Source organism: Macaca thibetana, chromosome 6 (assembly GCF_024542745.1).
Source record: "Macaca thibetana thibetana isolate TM-01 chromosome 6, ASM2454274v1, whole genome shotgun sequence".
Classification (NCBI taxonomy): Eukaryota; Metazoa; Chordata; class Mammalia; order Primates; family Cercopithecidae; genus Macaca; species Macaca thibetana.
In genome coordinates, this window is record NC_065583.1 from 129,012,686 (window position 1) to 129,019,199 (window position 6,514).

General features: G+C 35.6%; 1 non-coding gene across 1 annotated transcript; it reads left to right on the forward strand.

Annotated features, from left to right (window-relative positions):
- The first annotated feature begins 950 nt into the window (after window positions 1-950).
- Window positions 951-1,057, forward strand: LOC126957853 (U6 spliceosomal RNA). Its single transcript, XR_007726995.1, has one exon. It is a non-coding gene; the product is annotated as a U6 spliceosomal RNA (small nuclear RNA).
- Window positions 1,058-6,514: the final 5,457 nt, after the last annotated feature.

The following is a 6,514-nucleotide window of genomic DNA, read 5'->3' on the forward strand; positions in this document are numbered from 1 at the left end:
TGACATATGATGCTTCCAGATTTAATTGTCCACTCTTGATTTTCAAGTGTCTCCAGCACAAGTGCTCCATGGAATGTTATGCTCCTTTTGGAAATGTTGAAACAGTCCACTGCCCTCATTTCCCAAATGAACAAACTGAGGTTATTAATTAATATATAAATCATACAACTAGAACCCAGGTTTCTTAGTTCTCACTTTTATGCTTTCTGTCACGCACTGCACTGCATTACAGTACAGGACAAAGATTACATTTTTTCTTATGGGGTAAGTGCTTTCATAGAGAAGTGTAAAGATTTAAGAAAGTTAAATCCCTCAAGATCTTAGATTTGTATCTTTTTTGGATAAAACATAAGACAAGATGGAATAATTATATTTTGCCTTATGCACTTCATGAGAGGGAATCTACATGGATAAAGGTAAAAATAATCAACTTAAAATTTAACTAAGCTTCATTGACAGTGGGCTCACTGAGCTTCAAGTTGTGGCCTGAAATCCACCTTCTCAGAGCACCTATCTTAGAATTTTCTAGATAACATTGCACATCCCCAGCCCATCGACCAGGCTTGGTGCTCTGTAGACCCCCTTCCTGTTTTACTTGCCTCCATAAACATATCGTATTCTGACACAGTACATGTGTTGCCTATTTACCATCTATCTCCTTCCCCAGTAGAAAAAGTTCAGGGCTATTTGCAGTTGTTCTCCAACGTATACTCAGCACCTAGAATGGTACCTGGCATATTGTGGTCACTCAATAAATATGTTTAAATTTATAGATGTATTTTTTATTTGTCTCATGTAACTCATATGAATTTGAGTACAATAGTTGACTTCCAAAGAAATGCAGTTTTACTATGTTGTTTGGAAAGCATCATATAACATGATAAGTAACTTGTTTGCCAAATCTAATCATATACCTGGTATTCAGAGAATATGAAATAAAAATAAGTCTGGTGCTTGCTTCAGCAGCACATATACTAAAATTGGAATGATATAGAGAAGATAAGCATGGCCCCTGCACAGGGATGACACACAAATTTGTGAAGCATTCCATATTTTTCTGCACATGTATCCCAGAACTTAAAGTGAAATAAATAATAATAGTAATAAGTCTGGCTACTATATAGAGTTTTCAGAGCATGATCTCAGAAGAGATGTGAAATAGGTAAATTGATCTCTAAGTTCTTTTTTACATAAAATATTCCCAGTAACCTCCTACTTTCTCCTAGTTGCATAATTCTCTTACTTCTAAAAGTGACTCCATATACCTTCTTTGGAAATATTCTATTTTTAGTACATTTTAATACTCCACTCTGCTTTACATTTTGCCTAACTGGTCCTGGTCGTGGCCTTTTAGAGTCCTCTTTTCTCCTAAATAAAGCTAGAAAACCTCCATCACCCTGATTACATGGTTTGCTCAGATGTGCTTGCTGAATTTCATAACCTCACTCACCCTTGTAAACTGGTGAGGATGTATTCATGAGCATGGAATACGTTTTTATCCTTAAAACCACATTCATGGCAGAGAACACACACCAAAGCAAGACTTTTCTTAATCTCTTGCTCAATTCAATATTTTAGAAAATGTAAAAATAGTGTCAGGTGATTTCATTACAATATTGGGGAAAACACCTCTATCTATGATCATCTTCTATCCCTAAATCTCATTTCTATTCAAATAAAAATCAGATTTCCGGTGGCTGGACCGGAAAAGGTTTCTATTTCAAGTTAATTCAGACAGATACTCTGTTTACTCTCCCTGGTTCTAATACATGTTCTGTAACCACCTATCTATATGAAGGGAGCAGCGTACATACAAGTATAAACCTTGGAAATTCTGAGTGGAAGAAACTGGAGGCAAGGTGTAGATCCCTCAGAATCTGTGGTTCTCCAGTGTATTCTCAAAACTGTATCAGCCAGTTGTTGGATATGTGGCTGCAGTGATACGTCAAAAGTCATGATTTCCTTTCTCTACATCTTTTGAAGATTTTCTCTTCCCAAGAGACCCTCTTGTCTTACATTAGAGAAATTATTTATTGGATATAAATTTCTGCTTCCAGTATCAAAGTTAGTGAGTTTTAATTAATTCATACTGCTTACTGCATCCTTTCGAGACAAGCGTTTCCGTTTTTTAATGTAAGCAATAACCAAAAAGATGACACATTTTGTCTTCTTTCTACACCCAAATGTAAATAATTATGATAACCTCTTGCTATGTGGGAGGTGGTTGTCTAGTGTGATCATTAAATTACAGCTCATGTATTATATTCTCCTTGGTTAATGTTCATACAAATTCGATAGACGGAATTATATGTGATGCAGAAAATTCCCATTTGTACTTACAAAATATAGTTTAGCAAATTACTCTGTGACACTATTCATTTTATTTCCTGAACATCTGTGGTGGGAAATGACTACAGTCCTTATTATTACTATTATTATTATTGCAGAATTTTTCCTTATAAAGAGACTGAAACCTTTTACAAATATTAGTCTTATGAAGAAACACATACAACTGAGGGAAGTCGAGTGTTATTTCACTAGTTCACTGTGGAGAAGTTGATATATGAAGGCCGATAACCTTCTTCAACATCACTCATCCTGTTAAGCACAGAATCAAAGACAGAAAGTAATTCCCTCAATTTGTTGACACCATTTTATCTGCTGGATCATACCTGGATCCAACTACAACTCTTCCAAATGGCAAATTTTTGAGCCATACTGGCTCTAAGACATAGAGAGATTCTTTTATGTTGTTTTCCCCATTATATACTTCAACGTCTGCTCAGTCCTAGGTTAGCACATGCCTCCCCACTAGAGAACACAATAATTGTTAGTGTCATACATGGTGATATGTACATTCTGACAATTCTACTGATCCTGGGAACCATGATTCATATTTTATTGCCACCTTACTGGTTTGCTTTTATGGCTGGTTTTATTACCCCCATATATTTATTCAGAAAGCATCATTTTGAAAATATAAATCTTAAAACAAGAAAGCAGTTGAGGAGAAAAATAGAATTCTTTGGACTGAGTTTAACAAACTGTGTATTTCAGAACATTTCTACCTTCTGAATTTATTTCTTTGAATGCCCTCCCACCCCCTACCCCAAGAAATAAAGATGTTGTAAATAGAAGCAGAGATCATGAGAGCTAGAAGGAATCTTAGAATTAAATACTATCACTTTGCAGATGAGCAGACGGAGGTCTAGAGCAGGTGAGAAGTGATGCGACCAAATTCATATCGCCATCAGGCTGTAAAGAAATGCCAGCTATTCTTTCCCCAGCCCCTCACAGTCCAGGACTATTTTCCACATTTCTGTGCCTCTCAGAAGAGACACTCATTGATTGATAGCAAACCCATCGATTGTTTGCACTTCATTGAGCAGGGTGTCATGGGGACAGAGAAGGGGAGTTCAGAGGAAGAGAAAGATATTTTTACCTTGAGGGAGGTTTGCTGATATCATGATTGCTGGGCTCAACTCCTGGAAAGATAGAAAAAGCACAAGAAGCTTTCAAAAAATAGGAGGTGTTTATTCTGTTTTCTTAGATGCTGTTGTAGCTATCTCACAGGACAAGAACCTTAATTAATTTTCAATCAATCAATCATGAAGTATATATTAAGTGCATAATATACATGTAGCACTAGACTCCAGAAAGTAGGTGAGTCAAGGAAAATAATGATTGAAATAAATGGGTTTTGTTTTAGTGTTCCCATTCACTTCATTTACAAGGGATTCTTGTCTGCAAAATGGAACAATAACCTCACAATGTGATTGAAAGAAACAATGAGAAAATTGAGGTTATGTGAATTAAGTAAATATTAGAGTAATTGCTCAATAATATTAAAAATTTACATTAAAAGAAATGTATATTTATACAAATGCAAAATATAAAAGTGCCTAAGGCAAAAGGTATCTTTGATTAATCTTATGTGGAATTGAATTGTTCTGCCTACTTCATTGTGTCTGGGCTACCTTAAAAACTGGCTTGTCCCAGACACTTTCTAGAGAAACTTTGCAATATTATAAACAACTCATATTCCACTTAGAAACTTTAGCTCTGACATTTTTTTCTATACCTATCTTATCTTTCATGTTATATAAAACCTACCAAAAATGTATGTGTACATTTTTGCGTTAGTTAAATAGGACCGTTTTTGTTCATTGATCCTGATTTATTTATTCCATGATGCTTACTAAAAAAAAAAAAATAGTAACATTTAGTTTTTAGTTCATTGTGAATGTCTACATATGTTGTGTTAGGTAGAAATTATTTCCCAATTTAACAATAGACCATAAACATCAAGAAAACATTGAGGAATTTTTAAATAAAGTGCCTATTTTTTATCATTGAGTTAAAAATCGATGGCATTGAAACAAAAAAAGGCTCTGCTATTTTCCTACTAGAAAATTATTTTAAAAATCACTTGATATTGAGTTTAAAGTTATTATCTTGAGTGAATTTTTATACAATGTTGATCAATTTAAGCATTTAAACTGGATAAAAATTAAATATTTTTCTTTTTGAATTTTAAAAGGTGAATTCTAACTTTAAAAAAAAATCAATGGCCGGGCGCGGTGGCTCACGCCTGTAATCCCAGCACTTTGGGAGGCCGAGGCGGGCGGATCACAAGGTCAGGAGATGGAGACCACGGTGAAACCCCGTCTCTACTAAAAATGCAAAAAATTAGCCGGGCGCGGTTGTGGGCGCCTGTAGTCCCAGCTACTCGGGAGGCTGAGGCAGGAGAATGGCGGGAACCCGGGAGGCGGAGCTTGCATTGAGCCGAGATCGCGCCACTGCACTCCAGCCTGGGCGACAGAGCGAGACTCCGTCTCAAAAAAAAAAAAAAAAAAAAAAAAATATAAAATATTTTGTCTTTTTAAATTAGCTTCAGACTTTTTTCCATTCTTCAACAGGTCCCACTTAGGAGATCATAAATGGTATATATACATTTATAAACACAGAGATGACACTCAGAGGCCCCGCCCCAAGCTAGAAAGAGATTGCAGAGCACAACATCCAGTGTTCACAGAGAAAATGTAAATGAAGTCAGTTTGCGTGCTACAATTGCTATACAATCAGATTTTATTCTTTAAAAATTTCACTAAAAAAATTGTATATTATGTATGTAAATATTTTCACTTTTTGTTGGTTTCATATTTGTCCTTTTTTTAAAGAACTGTATTTGTTTATTCCATTTCATTTAATTCAACAAGCATTATATGGTCTCTACTACATAGGGCAATCCCCTGTATTTTATCTTACAACTAACAAACTCACTTTATGACGTTAATAAGAAATCAATGTCTATTTTTATCCTATCTATTTATTTTACACTCACACATACACACACACTTTGCCTTAGTTTACTTCTTCCTTATTTTCTTGTCACTTTGCCTCTTTAGGTCTACTGCCACTCGGCTTTGTTTGGAGATATGCTGTCTTTGGACTCTGCCCTGATGTTTCTGGATCTCACAGCCCCCAGTGCCATGTTCTTTTCATTCAGAATCGTTTACTGAACTGTAGCTGTGTGGGAATTGATTGGAAGTGCATCTGTAGCTTGGCACTCAGCGGGGAAGTACTGCCAACTAAGTCATCAATATGTGTTCCCACACAGCTGGCTCCTCTTAAGTCCACTCTAAGATTCTATATCAGAAACATCAGAGTGAGAATGTGCTTTCTGGAATTGAGAGATGTGCTCTCTGAGAATGTGCTCTCTATCTCCCTGATTTTTTTTTTTCCTTTTCTTTTGATAGTACTGGAACAAGACACACAAAAGATAAATTCAAATCATAAGCAAGAAGGCCAAAAAAATTAACTCACGTTCTATCATTGCCAGTTGACGTGTCTATAAAAATTTGGGACAATTACTCTGTTAATGACTTCACTGAGAGTAAGCCTCTCAGAAACTTTGGTCATAGGATCACAGTGGCTGCAGCTGCCTGAGGCTGGGTGGTTTCAACTTTCAGGCAACTCTTTGAATGTGGGATTTTTATTTCAGTTTATATCTCCCAAGTTTCAATATGAATAAACTCTAAGACTCGAAGCAAATCTCAGCATACTGAAGTTTAGTAATGGTTCCACCTAAAATCAGACATTATCCATAGTGTGTGCAAGAGGTGACCCAGGTTGGGAAAGACATTGAGACATCTACAAGCCATTTAATGAACCTGAGCTGCATATCGAACTGTTTTATTTTTTAAGAATAAGTGGTGAGTTTTGCCTGGTTTTTGGTTTTGCTGTCATGATTGTACACAAATTAAAGTATGACTATATATTTTATTAAGGGAATATGTTTGCTGTTTGCCAATTTTGATCATATCCACCTTATGGTTAAACTTAAGGGAATGAAAAGCCATGTTAAAAAAAAAAAAAAAAAAAAAAAAAAAAACTTTGGGAACAAAGTCAGTGTATGTGTTAAGAAGAAAAAATGGTCTGGTGGCCTTTGCAGCAAATAAATTCGCTGAGGAAATCATGCACAAAAGTTGAAAAAGAGTCATGCAGACTGGGT